The following is a 21,420-nucleotide window of genomic DNA, read 5'->3' on the forward strand; positions in this document are numbered from 1 at the left end:
GATAACCTCAACAACTCAGATAAAGCAAGAGCAATACATTTCATCTATATAGTGACAGGACAATCCTCAGAAGCTGTTGCTGCCTTGTTCCCAATCCTTGCCTTGTGTAAACAGGGCAGCGATCTGCTGACAAACATGTTGGCCAATCAAATCTTTTATGTGGCCCAAAAAAATGGCAGCACATCTCCCCATGTAGACCGGGGATGTGATGCTAACAAAATTCAAAATGTTTGGTAACGATCGTTCGTCCCCATACAGTCCGATCATTACTAGGTTTAAATGGAGCAAGCGATCGCCCATTGACATGCTGTTATCGTCAATCGGAACTCGTTACCGGACTAAATCTTCTCGTGTAAAAGCTCCTTTAGACAGGGAGAGCAATGATGCTTTACAAAGCCATTCTCATGCTTTTTCCGTAGACAAAAATAATAAACTTCAGAGCTGCTCAAGGCAGAAAAGACCCCACTATTCGCTGCTTATAGAGTGTATCTCTTATCTCTTACACTGTTGAGTCGTCTCACAGTAAAGCGCAGTGGTTACACAAACAATTATCTGTTGGAGTATGATCTTATTTCCAAGATGCGAGTAGATCCACACATGATATATGACAGTTGCTTATGACAGAAATGTCTGCAGTCACTTTCTGTAGTCCATAGACTGAATATGGCTATAATGGATTGTGTACAACTTGCCTTAAGGCACCTATAGATGTAAGCTATGTATCTGCCCCTATGGCGCTTTAGGCAAGTTATACACAGTCCTTTACAGCCATATTCATTTGGTAAAAGGGTTGGCACAATCCCTCAGCATCAATAGAAGAAAGGGCACGTTGAGTATCGCCATCAGCAGACCCTCACACGTGGTTTTGTGCGCAGGTATTTCTATCCGCAGCATAACATTCACCTTTTCTGACTATTTTATGTCGACACAGGAGAAACTGCAGACACAGGAGATACTAAGGCTTCATGCACACAACCTTAGCCATGTGCACGGCCGTGATTTTCAAGTCGGCCAGCCGCGGAGTGTCAACCGCGAGCCACCCGTAAATCGCGGGCCGTGCACATGGCTGCGTCCATTATTTTCTATGAGCCTGGACCGCAGAGCACGCTATGTCATCTGCAGCCTATAAGACGCTAAGACGGAGTCCCTGCGTATGCCGGCGTGATGACGTCACTGCATCACACTGGCCTACGCAAGGGTCCCGTCTAGAGGCGGTGGAGTGCTACGTCCGTGGCAGGAACGGGGTCAGGTAAGTACAATTTAATTATTTATTTTTGGGGGGGGCGGAGCGGGGCTCTGTATCTAAAACAGGGGGGGTGGCTGTGTGGCGCTACCTACTAAGGGGAGGCTGTGTTGCACTATCGACAGGGGGGGCTTTATGGCACTATCTACTAGGAGGGGCTGTGTGGCATTATACAGGGGGGAGGGTTGTGTGGCACTATACAGGGGGAGGGCTGTGGGCCACAATACATGGGGAGGACTGTGTGGCACTATACAGGGGGGTGTGGCACCATCTTGTTGCAATATACAATGGGGTGTGTCTACTAGGGGGGTCTGTGTGGAACTATACAGGGGAGGGCTATGTGGCACTATCTACAAGGGGGGATGTGTGGCATTATCTACTAGGGTGGTGTGGAACTATATACTAGGGGGAGCTGTGTGGCACTATACAGGGGGTGGGCTGTGTGGTACTATCTATAAGGAGGGGGCTGTGTGGTACTATCTACAAGGGGGGGCTGTGTGGTACTATCTACAAGGGATGCGGTGTGTTGCGCTATGTACAAGAAGGGGCTGTGGGTGGCGCTTTCTACAAGGGGGACTGTGTGTGCCACTATATACAGGGGATGCTGTGTCGCTATATACATTATTACTGCGTGGGGGCACAAAGTGGGCACGGGTACTGAGGGGTCACTTTTAATGTTTCGAGCACTGAGGGATCATTATTACCATATGGGGCACTGTGGATTATGAGTTTGTCTAGAGGATGGGGTATAGGTGGGGAGCATGCTGAAAAAGCGAGAAACCAATATGTCTGTGTGTCAAATTCTACAGAGATAGCGGAGTTGTAGCTGGAATAAGTCGTCACAGTGGTCGGGGCCGGATGGAGAAAAAAAGGGAAAGTCAACGACTCTAATCAGAGAAGACATCATCTGTGAGTCACTGGATATAGATGTGCTGTAATCACTTATATGGTCTGCAGAGCTCCTGTGTATAACTGGCATCTACCACTATATTGTCACTATATGGTGGTAATATTGGTCTTTGTATAGTGTTTTTTATTCAGTAACAATATGGGGGTATTATTCAGTCACTATGTGGTTATCGTGTGGCAGTATTATTCAGTAATAGTATGGGAGTATTATTCATTCACTATGTAGTGGTATTATGTGGTCATAATGTGAAGGTATTATTCAGTCACTATGTGGTGGTAATATTGGTCTTTGTATAGTGTGTCTTATTCAGTAACCGTATGGTGGTTTTATTGTCACCATGTGGTGGTAATATGTGGTCAATTTGTGGCTGTATTATTTGGCCCTTCTATAGTGGTTTTACATGGTAACTGTGTGACCGTATTACTTAGAGGCCTACTATCTTACATAGATTTGTTTTTATGACAGGGCAAATTATTTGGGGGCAGGTCTACTATGAATACATGTTTCAGGCACCAAAGAAATAATTTTAATTCATCAGTGTAATATACAGGGACAGTTTACTGCCGAGCCATTGTTTTTGTCAGCTTATTATGTGTTATCAAAGTTGTCTTCGCTATCTATCTATCTATCTATCTATCTATCTATCTATCTATCTATCTATCATCTATCTATAAATATTTGAAGGAGGGCGTATGTCTTGGGGCTTGTGCCTCTGGTCTTTTAAGACCCTAGCAATGCTCCTGGCCACAACACCCTTGTAGATAGTGCCACACACCCACTTGTAGATCGGGCCACGCACATCCCCCTGTAGATAATGCCACACACCCCCTGTAGACAGTGCTACACACAGCCCCCTGTAGATAGTGCCACAACCACCTTTTAGATAGTGCCACAAACAGCCCCCCTGTAGATAATGCCACCCACATCCCTTGCAGATACAGCCCCCTAAAACTTATACTCACCTAGCCCTGTTCTCACGACGAACGGAGCAGAAAAGCCTTCTTAGTCCTGCAGCCTATGAAACACAGAGACGGGATCTTGCGTAGGCCAGCACGATCCAGTGACGTCATTGCAACGGCCTGCGCAGGGATTGTGTCCCTGCGTTTTATAGGCCACGGGCCTAACGTGGCCTGTAGCCTAGTGAATGGCTGAGCAGGGAGCAGATAGTTACCTGCTCCGACATAGTATTCAATTGTATCTGTGTTCTGAGGACGTAGATACAATTGAATGTGGCAGTCGCCAGGGAACCGGGTCAAAAATCCGGGGCTTGGGCCACAGATGCCCGATGATACCTGGCCTGGCACATAAATGGTCTTCAAAAGCCTCAATCCCCGTAGCAGCCGCCACGTCTGCTATAGCGGTAGTTCCACCATTGGTTCTGGGAATTTTTCCGACGTTTTTCCATAGGCTTCTCTATAGGACTTCAAAAACAGGATAAATAAATGCATGTACAAAATTATATTAAATATAAAACGCCACCAAAATCGCAGCTAAAAACATAAAAAAAAAATACATGTTACATTTTAATAACACTGGCATTTTTAGAAGCGCTTATTGATCCAGTTTAAATTGCTAGAAACATTCTGTGTGTGAAGGAGGTCTAAACCATTAGATGTTTACTTTTGATTCTTTACCGGGTTGTCCGGTTTGGTTGGCTACAGCAAGTGTCCTCCCTGCAGGAGAAATGAAGCATTACAACACGGCCATTAAAATCAATAGGCTATTTGTTTAATGCAAAGAAGGGGACCATCTCTATCACATTCACATGCGCTAACAGGGCTACATGGGCAGAACAACCCTTCTGTACCCTATAGACACGTGCCCGTCCTGCTTATATGGTAAATACAGCCCTAAGAATCAGTTCACTGTGTATGTTATGCAGAATATTTTACTCCATAATCCGACCCCATGTAACATGGACTCCTATGTTAGCAGTCTTCCTCTTGGATATGCTGTATGAAAACATTGTAGAGACGTCTCTGCCTCCTCAATGTCCATATTGTTACCCCTTTACACCCACATCTAGACCTTATTCCCAATAATGGACACATTGATTTGTATATATCATCTCTAGTCTAGTGACTAATGGTAAACATGAGAGTAGCTTTCACACTCACAGTCGTAACATAAGGTTTCACAATCTTTCCTGTAAGGGACCTCTTCCTCAGGGTGTATTTACGTAGTCATTGCTTTCTAATATTGGAAAGTGATGAAATCTGTACCTACATATACATGCATGGCCCACTTCAAGGGGGTAAAAAATGCCATCAATGCCCAGGTCTATATTGGTTGTATTAGATATATTAGTACTACTGGGGGTAACAACTTTTCATTTAAAGTTAATAATTCATTTATTTATTATCAGATCGTCTTGTAAGAATATTTGAAACCTGATGTAAAAAAGTAACCTGTATTCTTAGGTCTCACGTAGTCCCAAAAGTGGAGCTAATTTATTATTATTTTTTTTTAAAAAAGGCCTTATTTTCAAAACTTTTGTTGTACAAAACACGTACCAATAAACAATCAATACAGAACAAAGACAGTCAGAAAGGCATTAGTACCGTATAGAAATGTGAACCCAGAGCAAATGCATTGTATGACATTGACAGGATATGCAAAATTATCATCTCCGAAAGCCTGACTGAATCAAACTAACATTCACTCGCGGTCATCCTTGTGCTCTAACCCCCCCCCCCCCCCCCACAGCTCCGACAATCTCAAGCGACCACTAAACCGCAGTTTCTAGAGTCTGCAACCATCTGGACCAAATTTTCCCAAATTCATCTGGACATTTTCTGCTCAGGTATACCATTTTATACATAGGTATATATTTATTCACTAGTTGCTGCCAGTGTAGTAAACTCGGATTTTCAGTTTTCTTCCAAGCCATAATTACAATCTTCAAAGAGAACAATGCGAAAGAATATCTTATCATAGTGGTTTTGTGTAACTTCATCCATAATGCCCAAGAGGCACATCTGAGGGTTAAGAAGTCGCGGTAACTCATAATGGGTATGAAGAAATTCCACTACCTCCGACCAAAAGGGGGCAACTCTGGGACATAACCACACACAATGTAGATAGGTACCGACCTCCGACTGGCAGCGAAAACAACTATCCGAAGCCAATGTCCCCATCCTCTTAAGCCTAACCAGCATATAATAGATCCTATACAAAAGCCGAGATTGTATGAGAAAGTCCCGTGCACTTACCACCGAATCAAAAAAAGAGGATTCCACCTCCCGCCAGTCCTCCTCTGTCAAATTGGGGACATCACCCCTCCACTGCAGAAATGACTTATCAAAGGGTCTAGCACCCAGGGTTGTCATGAAGTGGAGTTAATTTATAAAGATCATTGTATGAATAAAGTACTGTAGGTGCTTTCATTTACTTTATTAATAAGACGTGTCCCTACATAGTCCGAAACTGTCTAATCCGCGATGGTAGGCTGTGTAGGGACACAACCTATACAAGGGGGAAATGGTAACTACCAGTTTGTCAATATTTTCATACATTCCCAGGAGGAATAACAGAGGAATTAAACAATGCAGAATTGTAAGAAAATATAATTCAAGAATTTAATGTTGTTTTCCAGTTTATATTTACTTTTTTAAGTTTTTTCAGAATAAAAAATCATACAGTTTTCTAGTATACACGTATTATAAATTCTGCTCACATACATTTCTTATAGTGCATGAGGCCCCTGTCACACTAGAATGGTATAACCCACAGATCAGCCCTGTGTAATGTATCCACAGGCTAAGGCCCCATGAACACGACCGTAGATTTGGATATTTTTCCAACCGTCCATCCTTATACGTTCGTCAGTTCTAAGAATGAGGTTAGGGTGAGACACTGCTGTCTGATAACACTACGATGACTTCTTAACACCCTGCCATCGCTTGATAACACCAGCTACAAGTAGGCGAGCAGGAGAACAGCTGAACAGACTTACGAACAGTGATATGAAAATGAAATGACTGACATACAACCTGATTGACTCATATTTTCTTATAAGTCTTTTAATAGAATGAATGGGGACATGGGGTGTCACTTAAAAAGTCTTCAGTCACTTCTTCCTACTCATTTTTCCAAACCAGAATTTGTTTTTATGGCATTATTCTCCAATGATTACGTAGGTGTTGTTGAAATTTGTTATTTTAAGATGTGTTTGATACACATAGTAAGGTCCTGCTTTCATGCTTATTTTGCAGAATACACTTGAGATAGTCCATAACACACCTCCTGTCTCATCCGTGGCTCAGGCTGCTGCTCTATCTCTCCCTCATGCTTTACACTGCAGCTCTATAAGCTTATATTGGAGGCTGTGTAGAAGTACAAGCTCACCATCAAATCAGTGAATGTTGAGATGATTTACTTTGGAGTCCATTTTTTGTGAGGAACCATGTCCTCATCTATTGTCCTACTACCGTAATACGGCATGCAATGATGTATGTCACAATTTTTTGGTATGGGCCCATAAAGGGCTTTTGTTATACAATGCATACATAAAAGACACAATGAAACACAAGCATTCCTTAAAACTATCTGCCTTCTGGTTAAAAATGTTTAGAAAAATTACATTTGCTCACGTGTAAAATGTCAAACAATCATTAGTGTCACAAGGCCAACAGACGTTGGTGTGGACCCGCTGTATTGCCAACGGATTTGGCCTGGAGCTAATCTAGGGAGTAGAGTCTAAGGGATTGATTCACCCTTTGACCTCCATACGAACATGTGGACTTGGTCGCTAGAATCCCCAGGTCATTACCCAAAGAGTAGGACAGGCGGCTGACAAGGCAAAGGCAAGCCAAGTCGGCAACAGACAATCTAGTGGAACGGACGGTAGACCAGTTCTAACAAGATAAAATATGGAACCTAATTGCTAAGGCACTGAAATAATAAGCTGAGTTAATGGGCTCGAGCTGGTTCTATAAGAAGGGGAGAGTCAACGCAAAGGCTCACTAGCAGGAACAGTGGCGCCAAGAGGAGAGCATCAGAAGCGTGGAGGGCCGCGGGTAGGGAAGACCGGGAGAAGAGTAGTTCGTCGGCCAGGACACAGGAAACAAGTGGGATGTCGAAGGGAGTGATGAGTATACTGGAGTAGAAGCGGCCATGATAACAGGTTAAGATCACAGGTTTCCCAGGGTGTTACACTGAATACTAAGAAGATATCACGAAACAGCAAGATGTTTATCTCTCAAAAATAAAGTGTTGCTTTAAATAGCCCCGCTGAAATGATCTCCGCAACAGCTGCCAAATTCCTTGACTACCAGGAAGTGTCAGTGAAGGACAGTTCAATCCAAAATAGTTGTGCACCCAGGACCAAGGAAAGTGTTACTTTAGTCATTATTTAGTCACTATTCAGACGACAGGGAAACTCAGTGTGTGTCGGATGTTTTTTTTAACAGCCGTCACACGGCTGCATTGAAATCAATGTATGTCTATGGGGCTATTCACACGGCCGTTTTATTCAACGGCTCGTGTGAACGGCCCAGGAAAAAATAGGACATGTTCTATTTTTGTCCGTTTTCCTCGATCCCTCAATAGACCGTTTTTCACGACCGATTTGACACCCGGTCATCTGAATAAAGCGTCAGCTTTTTTTGTAGCAGCAAATATATTTATAATGATCTATAGTCTTGTATGAGATATACTAAATAAATATATATATAAATATATATATAATTCTAAATATATATATATATATATATATAGATAGATATAGATATATATACATACACTATTCAGCCATAACAAAAAACACCTGCCTAATATTGTGTAGGTTTCCCTCGTGCTGCCTAAACAGTTCTGACCCTTCGAGGCATGGGCTCCACAAAACCTATGAAGGTGTCCTATGGGATCAGGCACCAAGACATTAGCAGCAGATCCTCTAAGGGTATGCCCAGACGTGGCGGAGTTCTGCATACACTGTCTGCATCAATGCCGCACAGAATCTGCCTAAAATGGGCATTAAATTGATGTGGACTAGCCGTTGCGTCTTGAGGGGAAGAGGGCTTCCCTTCTCTCTATCAGTGCAGGATAGAGAGAAGGGACAGCCCTTTCCCTAGTAAAAGTAAAAAGAAATTCATACCCGGCCGTTGTCTTGGTGATGCGTCCCTCTTTTGCCATCCAGCCCGACCTCCCTGCATGACGCGACAGTCCATGTGACCGCTGCAGCCTGTGATTGGCTGCAGCCGTCACCTGGACTGAAACGTCATCCTGAGAGGCCGGACTGGAGGAAGAAGCAGGGAGTTCTCGGTAAGTATGAACTTCTATTTTTTTTAAAGGTTGATGTATATTGTGATCGGAAGTCACTGTCCATGGTGGCTGAAACAGTTACTGCCGATCGTTTAACTCTTCCAGCACCCTGGACAGTGACTATTTACTGACGTCGCCTAGCAACGCTCCCGTAATTACGGGTGCACACACGTAGTCACCCGTAATTACGGGAGCCCCATTGACTTCCTCAGTCTGGCCGTAGACCTAGAAATACATAGGTCCAGCCAGAATGAAGAAATGTCATGTTAGTAAAACCAATACGCTCCGCAGCACACATAACATCTGCGAACTTCATTGCGGAATTTTGACTCTCCATTGAAGTCAATGGAGAAATTCCGCAATGAGTCCGCAACAAGTCCGCTACACGTCCGCAACAGTCAGTGTATGCTGCGGACACCAAATTCCGCACCGCAGCCTATGCTCCGCAGCGGAATTGTCCGCAACGTGTAAACGAACACTACTAAAAAGCTGTGGAAGGCAATGGAGAAACGTGTACGCTGCGGATTTCCGCTGCGGACTGTACGCAGCGGAATTCCAGAGCGATTCCGCCACGTCTGGTCATGCCCTAAGTCCTGTAAGTTGTGAGGTGGGGTCTCCATGTATCAGACTTGTTTTTCCAGCACCTCCCACAGATGCTATATCCACAGATGTTATATCCAATTGAGATCTGGAGAATTTGGAGGCCAAATCAACATCTTGAACTCTTTGTCATGTTCCTCAAACCATTACTGAAAAAGTTTTGCAGTGTGACAGGGTATTATCCTGCTGAAAGTGGGCACTGCCATTAGGGAATACTGTTGGCACGAAGAGTTGTACTTGGTCTGCAACAATGTTTAGGTAGGCGGTACGTGTCAACTAACATCTACATGAATGCCGAGACACAAGGTTTCCCAGCAGAACATTGCCCAGAGCATCACACTGACCTGCCCTTTTTTTTATTTTTTTTTAGAACAAGTGCTACTGTAGCTCTTTTGTGTGATCGGACCAGACATGCCAGCCTTCGCTCCCCATGTGCATCAATGAGCCTTCAGCACCCACGACCCTGTAGTCGGTTCACCGGTTTCTTGGACTATTTTTGGTAGGTTGCATACCAGGAACACCTGTCAAGACCTGCCGTTTTAGAGATGTTCTGACCCAGTTGTCAACCTCTCACAATTTGTCCCATGTCAAAATCGCTTGACAGTTTTTCCTGCTTCCAACTCATCAACTTCAAGAACTGACTGTTGACTTGCTGCCTAATATATCCCACCCCATGACAGGTGCCATTGTAACGAGATGATCAATTTTATGCATTTAACCTATCAGTGGTTTTAACCCCTTAGTGACCAGCCCATTTTAGGCCTTAATGACCAAGCTATTTTATTCGTTTTTCTATAGTCGCATTCAAAGAGCTATAACTTTTTTATTTTTTCGTCTACATAGCTGTATGAGGACTTGTTTTTTGTGGGATTAGTTGTACTTTTTAATAGCACCATTTTTGGGTACATATAATTTTTATATTAACTTTTATTAACCTTTTTGGGGGGGGATTATAAAAAAAACCTGAAATTCCGCCATTGTTCTATGCGTTTTTAAATTGACGCCGTTCACTATGCGACGTAAATAACATGTTACCTTTATTCTATGAGTCGCTACGATTACGGCGATAGCACATATGTGGAGGTTTTTTTATGTTTTACGACTTTTGCACAATAAAAACACTTTTGAACTAAAATTATTTGTTTTTGATTCGTCGCTTTCCAAGAGCCGTAATTTTTTTATTTTTCCATCAATGTAGTGATTTTTTGGGCTGGTTTTCTGCGGGACAAGACGTAGTTTTGAATGGTACTGTTTTGGGGTGCATGGGACTTATTGATTCATTTTTATTATGACTTTTTTGGGGGGCAATGGAAAAAAATTGCAATTTCGCCATAGTTTTTTGCGTTTTTTTTTTACGGTGTTCACTTTGCGGTTTAAATTACATATTAACTTTATTAATGGAGTCATTACGGTCGCGGCGATACCACATATGTGTACTTTTTTTTTTTTTACACTTTTACTAAATAAAACCACTTTTTATGGAAAAAAATGGTTTGATTTATTTTTTTACTGTACTTTTTATTAATAATCTTTATTTCACTTTGATGACTTATTTTACTAGTCGCACTAGGGGACTTTACTGTGCGATGTTCCGATCGCTGCTATAATGCTTTGGTATACTTCGTATACCAGAGCATTATTGCCTGTCAGTGTAAATCTGACAGGCAATCTGTTAGGACGTGCCTCCGGCGCGTCCTAACAGGCATATGTCCAGGGCAGACCTGGGGGCTTTTATCAGTCCCCCGGCTGCCATGACACCCCATCGGAGACCCGCGATTTCATTCGCGGGCCGCCGATGGGTGACAGAGGGAGCGCACTCCCTCTGTAAACAAAGTTAAATGCCGCGGTCGCTATTGACGGCGGCATTTAACGGGTTAAACGGCCGCGATCGAAGTAAACTTCGATCGCGGGCGTTGGAGCAGGAGCTCAGCTGTCATCAGACAGCAGAGCCCCGGCTCCTGCCTGCACGGGAGACCCGTGCAGGACTTAGACTAGGCTGACGTGAAAAGGCGTCAGCCTAGCCTAAAGCCCATTAGTGACCGACGTAAAAAGGCGTATTAGTGGTCACTAAGGGGTTAATGTTATGGCCTAATGTTGTATATTTGTATGTATAATTCTGTCATGTTAATCACAGTAAATAAAATACTAATTACAATATTTTACTAGAATGTACCTATTGCGTAAACGTTAGATATCACAGAGGCAGACAATGCAGCTGCTATGGTGCCCTCGGATAGAGGGGGCACAGCTCTGGTCGGTCCCACCACCATTGCTATTGGTGGTAAGAACCTGTGCAGGACTCTTCTGTCTATAGGAAATTTTACCATTTTAGCAAACAAGGAGGAATTGGCTCATGGATTGGGCACAGAGGGTGAAACAAACACTATGCCCTTCTGTCCTGGGTGGCAAAACCTGGCATCATAAAGTGGAGCCCATTTTGATTTTTGCTATAGGGACCCATCTCTTCTATGTGCGCCACTGAATGAAACCTTATATACCTCTTTATGAGGACCCTGACACAACAAGATTGACCAAACGCCTACTATAGCTGAACAACGAACTGCATCATTTTAAGGGTAACGTTAGAGTTTCACCAATATTTTCTATATATAATTTGCGCAGTTTTGCATGCGTTTTTTAGCCAAAAACAGAGGTGGATCCTAAATGTATGTTTATATAGACAGAGATTTTGTTTTGTCTTGTTTTTTATAGTTTTGTTGCAAGTTTTTGGAAAGATTTTTGAAAAAAGGGGAACATGTAAACATGCCATAAACAGAAGTATACAGGCAGTATTGGTCTTACATCAGCAGAGGAACCGTTGAAAGGAAAGCCGAACGGAAACTATCGCTTCCGTTTACATTACCATTAATTTCAATGGTAATGCCTCCGTTTCAGTCTGTTTCCGTTCTGTAAAGTTTTCAGGGTTTTTTTTCACAGAAACAATAGCGCAGTCGACAGCACTATTGTTTCCGTGAAAAAAAACAAAAATTGAAACTTTACAGAACGGAAACAAACGCAAACGGAAGCAGTGGTGAATAATTTGGCGATCATAATGTACACACCTATTTTCAGCAAACTACAGACAAAAAAAAATAAGATTACGCATCACTTTTTTGGCACTGGGCATATAATTTTAAAACAATAGTCGGCTGAAATAGTCAAAATTGCCGATTTTGGCCACATTTGTCTTGTGTGTATGGCCAGCTTAAACGTTCTTCAGAGCCTATAGGCACATGCATCAAGGTCATGTAAATCAGCTGTCATGTAGCCCCATCCTCACATTCACGTTCACACAAAAGGCTTTTTGGGGAGTCTGTAGTTGCACAGCAGCAAATGTAAAACCAATCTAGGCCTGGACTTCTCTGTGATATAGTGTCCAACAATGTCAGAAATTTTACAATCGCAAAATCGTGAGATCATGAGAACATACAATTTCTATGGAACTCCATGGGTTAACCCTAACGTGATAACGTGCAATGTCACATGACCTACCGCATTTGGACAGTGCGATAATTGCCATGTGTAATGTTTCCAGGAATCCATGGAGTAAAGCCGTAGACTAATTTCGTCAAAATTTTAATTCCACCCTCTAAGAAACGACTTATATTTGTTACGGGTTTTTTTAGGGTGAAAAATTGCCACCTCAATCTTTATTACTAACTTCTTTCTCATCAAACATTTCCACCGTATTGTAGTAAGAAATGTGTCTAGAGTGGAGCTCACCTTTAAATTTAACGTTCACATTTAACACCATGACGTTTTTAGTCCAGACTTTCTGGGCAGATTAATTTCATACTATATCTATATAGCGTTTAGAGTTCCTTTTTTTCTGATACTGAGCTCCAAATCCCTTGCATTAACATAGTATAAAAACATTGTTTCTAATATTGGTAAAAACTAATTATGTAGATGATTGTCATCCATTTTGGCCCAGCATAAATTATTATTAGATTAATAAAATATGCAAACGATCTCATCCATACTACATACAATATTCCATGAGTCGGCTATCACTGGTAGTTTAAGAAAACAGTAACATGTACAAGAACCTTTTTTTTTATGGCGTTATCAGTACGAAGCGCCTACACCCAGAGAGGGCTTTCCCCACCCTTGTGATGCTGCGTCATGCATTCTAGAGAACACGTGAATCCACCAACGCAGGCATTATGACACAGTTACAGTTTTCTACAAATCATCTAAACTTGTAGATTGCTTAGACATTCGAGTTGGGACTTTTCTTTTCTTTTTATTATATCTCCTCCCTAACTTATGATAAAGGACAGTGAATTTAGCTGCAAATTTCAACAGATATTACTGAAGTCTAATTGGTACAATGGTGCAGCAGACTACATTATTTTGCTCATAAAGGGCATCAGCAACCTGATGGAACGGAACCATGACATTAGTGTGGACAGAGTCGAAGTATGTGGGGTCTTTTGTGCCAAAACTAGGATAAGATCCAAGAGAACGATATATATAAAACTTTTCTTTATACCTCCAATCCCAAATTTGGCAAATGTATAATATTGAATTGATAGTCTTATGCTTAAAACCAACCTCTGTACAAGCAGGAGGGCTCCAATAACAGGGAAGAGAAGATGTAAAAAGTCAAATTGTGGCTTCTCTGAATCTAACAACAGACACAGGCGCTATTAGCCACAAACAGAGATCAGATCTCACTCTGGCGGACCCAGCTAGTCATTCATTTAAACGATCGGCATAAAATACTACGGTAGCTACAGGGCAAATGTGTGTGGCTGGCCGCAGCTTTCCCCAGCCATAACAGTTGATCCCTGGGGGTTCCTAAAGCCAGACCCACAGCCAGCGATCAGCCTGATCAGGCTTTCTCCAATCTGGAAAGGGGTTCATGTAAAAACTGCCGAGGGTGTCGCGTAAAAACTGTGTAACACCAGAATGAATTGCAGACAGACGGAACAAAATGGTTCTGTAACCTATATATCTTTTAGATAAGCAGAATATTTCACTTAAAACATCCCAGGGTGGACAATGATGCAATCAGATAAACAATCTGATATTTATCCAGAGTTCATTTGATCTTTGCAAAAACAAAAATATTTTTTAATTATTTGATATTTCAAACTATTGCAGTTCTAAATTGGGAACTGAAGAGTAAATTTAAAAAAAAAGAATAACCAAATACATTTTTCCATATGCCGAAAATAATATGTTTGTAATCACAGAAGTGAATAGTATCGATCTGACCCCTAAATTGTGGTTAGATCGGCAGAATTATCTTCACAGCTATGGCTACCTATAGAAATGACTGAGCCTCTTATGGCATATCCACCTCTGGGACGCTTACCTATCGGGAGAATGGAAGTCCTATGATTACTGTTTGCTGATTCAAAGTAGACATCAGCAGCAGCTTTTCTCATTGAAATCAATGGAGAGGTGGCTGCTTGCTCGACGCTTTCTGTAACTCTCATAGACTTCAGTCGAGGGAGCTGCGTGCAAGCCACATTCACATATTAATAAAGGGGTTGTCCAGGTTCGGGGCTGTTTTTTATACTATCCACAGGATAGGTCATCAGTATATGATCGGTGGGGGTCTGGCACCTGGACCCCGCACCGATCATCTGTTACAGCTGCCTCCGGGCGCTGGAAGTTATGCAGTGGTGGGTGCTGGAAGCAGATAGCTCCGTACACTATATAGCGATCGTGCTGCTGCTCTGCTCCTATTCAAGTGAATAGCAGAACTACAGTAACCCATCACCGCCGCTATACAATGTACAGGGCCTTCTGCTTCAGGCATTGACCACTGCATAACTTCCGGCCCTCGGAGGCAGCCGTAACAGCTGATCGGTGCAGGGTTCGGGTGCCAGACAACCACCGATCATATACTGATGACCTATCCTGTGGATAAGTCATCAGTATAAAAAACAGCCCAGAAAATGGACAACCCCTTTATTAATATGTGAATGTGGCTGGCACGCTGCTCTCTCCATTGCAGTCTATGAGAGTTACAGAAGGAGTCGAACAACCCCCGAGCCCCAAACCTTTAATGATATGAAACAAATGTCACACTTCACAATGTGTAATAAAATGGTTGACTTCAAAACGCTTCCTCTGCATCTTGAAACTTATGCTATGATCCTACAAACAGCTTTATCACCTGACAACAGTTCTTGCAGTTCTGGCTTATCAGCAAGCTACTAGTATTAGCCCTTACGCCCTTTAGGAGACTACTTACAAAATAAAAAAAAGGCGCGTAGTGGATTTTGGCAGTTGTTCTAATCTTGACTCTCGACCACAATAAAAAGCTGCTCCGAAAAAAACAACTTAATTCCACAAAACCTCAGCTCTTCCACCAATCATAAGGAAATGCTTATAGTACAGGACATCTGAACAACTCACTGGACCCTTCTAGACCTTTGTTCATAAATGATAACTTTTTCCAAAGCTTTATCCTCTTATATTAATGATATGTTAGTATAACGGAACTGACCTGGCCCAACAATAAGTATAGCTTCAGCACAAACAACTCCTTTATGAAGAGTTGGATTATTCCTGGGAACAGATAGCTGATTTGAGATGCCTACCATGATTTATAAAAATAAGAATGTTCTCATTCACTGATAGAAAGCAGAGATCTTGAAAATAGAACTCAAACAAAAAGTATATTAGAAGTATGAATAACCTTTCATTAAAAGGGTATTCCAGCTTTCACTGGATAGGTGAAATATCGCCCCCCCCCCCCCACAGTCGCCAGAACAGAGGACCCTGCCCCCCGGATCCCGCACTCGCAAGACGGCAACTTAGAGGAGTTTGAATTGAGTGGAGGCTGAGCATGTGCGATGCCACTCCATTCAGTCTATGGGGCAGATGGATACAGCAGTCAGACCCCCACCTATCCAGTGAATGGCTGAAAAATGGAGGCTGGAAAACCCCTTAAAGATTTATTTACGTTACATCGGGACACCCTGGAAATAGTGTCCCACTAAGGTCATGCTCATGCAACCAAAATCAATTGCATGCAGATTTCACCCTTTGAACTCTAATTTAGCATATATTTTTGGGCAGTGTCGGTATGGGATAAAACCACAATAATATGCGCTGTACTATATTCTGTTACTGATTTTTAATGAGATATCTCCACTGGTAATTTGCAACAAATACATTACGTGTGAACGCGGCCTAACTAAAATGCTGTGAAACATGGTCCTGAGCGGAGACACAGGACCATGTATCAGAAACACACACCAACAATGTACATAGACTTCAATGCACGCAGCAGATCCATGGAGCCTGGACAGAGAAACAGTGTACAGAGAAACATAAGACGCTTGTGCAGCCACAGACTCTGACATATTCGTTGAGGGACCACATTTCACAGCACGCATATGACAAACTTTCATAGTTAGAACTTCTTCAAGACAATGTGATCCTCCAAGGCTGGGCTCAGCTGGTTGTACGCAGAGTTGCCAACCTCATTATTTGTCATTTTTCTGGACAACTTGGCCAAAATTATAGATAAAAGTTTTAGAGACAAATTAGAACACCAAAAATTAATGATAAAGATTATTAGCAATAAATGCCTATAGTATAGATACCTGAGAAGCATTTACTACGAACTGTAAAATTATGAGAATTACAATCACAACAAGCTGCACAAGTTCCTCCAGGTTAAAAGAAATTACAAAAATCACAGAAGCATCTATTTTTATTACAGATACTAGCCAAGACTCCCATTCCCTATTTCTACGGACTGTCTGTAAATTTATGTATGGTTCGTGACCCTGCTACTATGGTGTAAACACAAATAAATAGGGTAATGTTTTTACTAAGCATCATTCAATGAAATCTATTGCAAGGTATGTCAAACTGATTTGGTCCTTGTCAAACTCCTTGTGGAATAACTTAATCCTTAGGATAGCTCATCAATATTTGATTGGTGGGAATCCGACTCACCTCAACCATGTTGATGGGCTGAATGAAGGGGCCACAGCGATCCAGCAAGCGTAACATCCCCTTCATTGTTTACCCAGGAACAGTGCCGCACATACTGTTGTTAATTTGGCAGGTACAGCAGCTCAGTTACTGTGCTGGCGAAAAAAAATTAAGGGGTCCCTTCATTCAACTGATCGGCGGAGGTGCCGGGAGTCAGACCCCACCAATTAAATGTTGATGTAAGGATAGGCCATAAGTATTAAAGTCCCAGGATAACCCCTTTAATACTTTTAGTGAGCAATCAAACTCTACACATGGGATTTTGGCCTTTCTTCAGAGGTTGCAAAGTATCCCACTGTATGGATACCGTGCCGAAGACTCTGGTCCTGCGGAAGCTTCTGATGATGCTGTCCATATATACTGAATGTGCGGAGGAAAAATAAGGATCTGTATTGGCGCTGCTGAGTGGTGAAGATAGGATAAATCCAGAAGTCGGGTAAAGTAAAATTATTGGTATTTATTGCTATGCAACGCGTTTCAACGCCGAACTGGCGTTTTCGTCAGATGCCTGACGAAAACGCCAGTTCGGCGTTGAAACGCGTTGCATAGCAATAAATACCAATAATTTTACTTTACCCGACTTCTGGATTTATCCTATCTTCACCACTCAGCAGCGCCAATACAGATCCTTATTTTTCCTCCGCACATTCAGCATACCCAAGCGGTCACCTCGGTAACCGGCCCGGATCTGGCAGCAGCTATCTTGTGGACCACTTCAAATTCAACTCTCCTAACCTCACGGTGAGCATTTATTATCTTCCTTTTTCTCACCTCCACCTTCTTTGATCCACACCAAGTGGCGCCGGGGTTTTTTTGCCTTTTTCTCCCTGTCCATATATAGAGAGTGATGTCAGGAGCTTCCCCAGTGCCGGGGTCCCCAGGCAAAGGAAGCATCAAGAATCACTCTGCTTGGGGACTCCGGTCCTGGGGAAGCTCCTGGTCAGCTCCGGACAGTGCGACTGTTGAAGAAGCTCCAGTGACACAACTGTCCATAATGTACAGTACTGTGCAAAAGTTTTAGGCAGTTTTTTTTAATCAATTAACAAAATACAAAGTGAATGAACAGAAGAGAAATCTATATCAAATCAATATTTGGTGTGACCACCCTTTGCGTTCATAACAGCATCAATTCTTATAAGTACACTTCCACAAAGTCATGGATTTTGTAGAATTATAGTCAGGTGTATGATTAACCAATTATTCCAAACAGGTGATAATGATCATCATTTACATATGTAGGTTGAAACACAGTCATTAACTGTAACAGAAACAGCTGGGTGAGGAGCAACCAAACTCTGCTACAAAGGTGAGGTTGTGGAAAACAGTTTCATGTCACAGGTCCACCATGGCAAGACTGAGCACAGCAACCAGACACAAGGTAGCTATACTGCATCAGCAAGGTCTATCCCAGGCAAAAATTTCAAAGCAGACTTGGGTTTTTAAGATGTGCTGTATAAGCTCTTTTAAAGAAGCACAAAGAAATGGGCAATGTTGAGGACCATAGACGCAGTGGTTGGCCAAGGAAACTTAGTGCAGCACATCAAAGACATTCCCTTTGAAATCGGAAGATGTCCAGCAGTGACATCAGCTCAGAATTGGCAAAAACTAGTGGGACCCAGGTACACCCATCTACTGTTCGGAGAAGTCTGGCCAAAAGTGTTCTTCATGGAAGATATACGGCCAAAAAGCAATACCTTCAACGTGGAAACAAGGCCAAGGATTAATGGTGTCGTCAATGCCTAGAAATACAGGCAGATACTTATCCATCATGAAATAACATCAGGGAGGCATCTGATTGGCTCCAAATGTATTCTGCAGCACAACGACCCCAAACATACAGCCAATGTCATTAAGAACAATCTTCAGCGTAAAGAAGAACAAGGAGTCCTGTAAGTAATTATATGGTCCCCACAGAGCCCTGATCTCAATATTATCAAGTCTGTCTGGGATTACATATCTACAGATCTGTGGTTAGTTTACCAAGATGTTTGGAACAACCTCCCTGTCGAGTTCCTTCAAAACCTGTGTGCAAGCGTACCTAAAATTGATGCTGTTGAGGCAAGGGGTGGTCACACCAAATATTGATTTGATTTAGATTTATCTTCTGTTCATTCACTGTGCATTTTGGTAATTGATAAAAACAAACTACTAAGGCCTCATGCACACAACAGTAGTGTGTTGCACGGCTGTGATTTGTGGTTCGGACGGCCGCGGAGTGTCACCTGTGGGCCGCCAGCAAATCGCGGGCCGTGCACATGGCCGTGTGCATTCGTTTCAATGAGCCTGGACCGCAAACTACGGCCGTAATAAGACATGTTCTATCTTTTTGCGGTCCAGGCTCCCGGGCAATGCATGGACCGTGGAAACCACGGTCGTGTGCATGGGCCCATTGAAATGAATGGGGCCGCAATTCAGTCACAAATTTGTGGGTGAATTGCGGCCGCAAAAATATGTTCGTGTGCATGGGGCCTAACACGTCTATTTTTGAAAGCATTCTTACTTTGCATCATTTTTCCACAACTGCCTAAACATTTTGCACAGTACTGTATACGTGCGATGGATGCCTAACAGTGGCATCCATCACACGTAAGCTCCCATGCAAGACAAAAACGGATACCATTTTCAGGATGTTATAGCCTACTATGATGGAATAGTCTAATACCCTATTTCATCCTTTAAAAAAAAGATATACAGCTGTAAATGAAACACTATGGACATGTTTATCGTGTAAACTTAGTTCATAAACAAGAGGGCGAAATTGTTGCACATAACTGATGCCATTGAGTTTGAACCTTGGAGTCTAGCACATTGGCTGCTGCCTTTCTATACTATAGGGTAAATCTTCACAACGTAATAGAGACAACAGAATAAGTGCGCTTGTATGTAGTGACCAGACACCCCTTCTCTGACAATGTGATGTCATAGGGTAACATTTCTGCAGCAGAATATACATAATGACACATGATAAATGCTCCATGCCTTTATGCTGTCTTCTACCTTATATACCGAAGCCTCCGTGTCAAATCATGTATAATGATATAATTAGAGCAATAACGCAATGAATACTTTCCAATCACTTAGGTAAAGAAAATGGCCATAAAGAGTAGCTGCTGTGTCCATATGACATGTCAGAAGTTTTCATTTGTGGGGGTCCAAGTATTGAGACCCCCACCAATCGCTAAAACGAAGTTCCTGGCTTTTTCCGGACTTTCTATTGAGCCCATACTCTGATACATTGATTTCCGAAAAAGCTGAACAAAAAGGAAGCGGCTGAGCGAACACACGAGTGCTTCTGCTGCTTCATTTTAGCGATTGGTGGGGGTCTCAGTGCTCGGACCCCCACCAATCAAAACTTCTGACATGTCACTATGACATGTCAGAAGTTTGTTGAATATTTAGTTACCCTTTAACACATGCTCATAATAGTATTTTAACCAAAAAGTTGTGATTGTTCTACATTATAACTAGTACTGACTCTGTATTGTAACTTTCTATCATTATTTAGTATTAAGTGTGTCACCAGTTTTATATGAAAAAAAATTTCCATTTTATAAGTTACCATAAGTAGGGTTTGTGAATTATTAAGGCATCCACGTACCCCTCTCATTGAAGATGCATAGACTTGCGTGGGGCCGTAAAGGGTATGTTAGGGGGCCCCTTCTTTATAGTGATTGTTGGGGGGGGGGGGGTCCAGGCCGTTCTTGGGACATGTCTCTAGGATACATCTTAGGTTTATGGCACCTACATTAAGATAAATGGGACTGTAATGCCCATGCACATTACAGTACCATAAATTGCACCATAACAAGAAGACATGTAGATCTTTAAGTTGAGCCAAAAGGGCACAATTCAGTAGAGCAATGCAGTCTAGTGATCAATGGGGACTCAGATCACAGACCCCCATCAACACCATCTACCGACGTGTCAGAAGATAGATAAGGGTTTACATACGTAACATTGTAATCTATTCATGAGCAGTTTGTGTTTTTACACCTCTTAATAAAGGTCACATACATTGATCGGTTTGTATATGAAGTCAGTTGTATGGTTGGGCATCTATAGAACAAAAAATACCACACATTGCTCATCTCTACACAGGGGCTATATTGTTAGAAGAGTATAAAGTTACCTCACTGTTTGTGTTAGATTCAGTGAATGCTAATACTAAAGTCATTGAACCCAGTTTACAAATGAAGGAAAAAAAATAGAAATAGACATAGGACAAAATAAGAACCGACTATCAAATAACTGTATTCAGCTACGAGTTGAAAAAGTAAAATAATAGCTATAATGATAAGAGTAGCAGTAGTATTATATATAAAAAGTTGGTACCAATTACATTTTGCCAGTATAAAAATTCTACGTTGCCACCATATTTATTATTCATTTATTTCTTAATATATTATTAATATATATTTTATGAAAATGATCGGATTAA

General features: G+C 42.1%; 1 protein-coding gene across 1 annotated transcript in view; it reads right to left on the reverse strand.

Annotated features, from left to right (window-relative positions):
* The window catches only part of LOC142664805 (spectrin beta chain, erythrocytic-like), a 77,681-nt gene that overhangs the window by 55,627 nt on the left and 634 nt on the right, over positions 1 to 21,420 (reverse strand). The window lies entirely within an intron of this gene.

Source organism: Rhinoderma darwinii, chromosome 12, assembly GCF_050947455.1.
Source record: "Rhinoderma darwinii isolate aRhiDar2 chromosome 12, aRhiDar2.hap1, whole genome shotgun sequence".
Lineage (NCBI taxonomy): Eukaryota > Metazoa > Chordata > Amphibia > Anura > Rhinodermatidae > Rhinoderma > Rhinoderma darwinii.